Below are 848 nucleotides of genomic sequence, written 5' to 3' on the forward strand. Positions count from 1 at the left end.
TATATGTATTAGTTTTTCTTATTGTTATGTTTAAGGTAAAATTATTTTCCCTACTAGCATTATATAGGCAATCCCTTGATTAGTCAGTAATAAATTGATGGACTAATAATGCCAAAACCTGGGATTACATTCCCTGCAGTTGATACTATATAGCCTAATGTAGTTTTGTTCTGAAAAAAAAATCATTTAGGCAAATACAAAAATAATAGCAAATCCAATAAAGGAACAAATGGTGTATTTCGTAATTGGAAACTTGGCTGAGTCTTCCAAGTGTGTGCAAAATAATCAGACTAGACAAATACAAATAAATGAACACAATATTTATTATTACAAATAAAGATCAGTGTTCATAATTGTATAGTAGCAATGCAGTCACTTCTGCTAGCTTATATTTGGCTCCACAGCCCTCTCTCACCTGGAATTAATCAGTTTTTTTACTTCCTTAGGTGACTGTTATACTTAGTTGTTTTCTGTTTTATTAATTTAGTGCAAGTTTACTCGAGGGCTATTTGTGCTAGCCATCCATAATTTAAGAAGTTATAAACTAGATAGAAAGCAGCTAGTCAACATTACAAACTCCCAACTTTTGGGATACACTTTATCAAAAAACAGTGGGATTGACCATCACCCTTTAATGCCTTTACAGTTAAAAGGGCAAATATGTTAGGGGATGAGATTTAAACTGGTGACTTTTAGACTGCAAATCAAGTGCCCTAACCAGCAGGCTATACATTTAGTTAAAGTTAACTAAACCAGCAAAGCATATTACAGTGCTGATCCATTTAAACCTGATTATGACTGCAATATTCTTGCAAGCAGAACAGACATTACTTACAAAATAAAGCCAT

The sequence above is a fragment of the Tachypleus tridentatus genome, chromosome 8, assembly GCF_004210375.1.
Source record: "Tachypleus tridentatus isolate NWPU-2018 chromosome 8, ASM421037v1, whole genome shotgun sequence".
Taxonomy (NCBI): domain Eukaryota; kingdom Metazoa; phylum Arthropoda; class Merostomata; order Xiphosura; family Limulidae; genus Tachypleus; species Tachypleus tridentatus.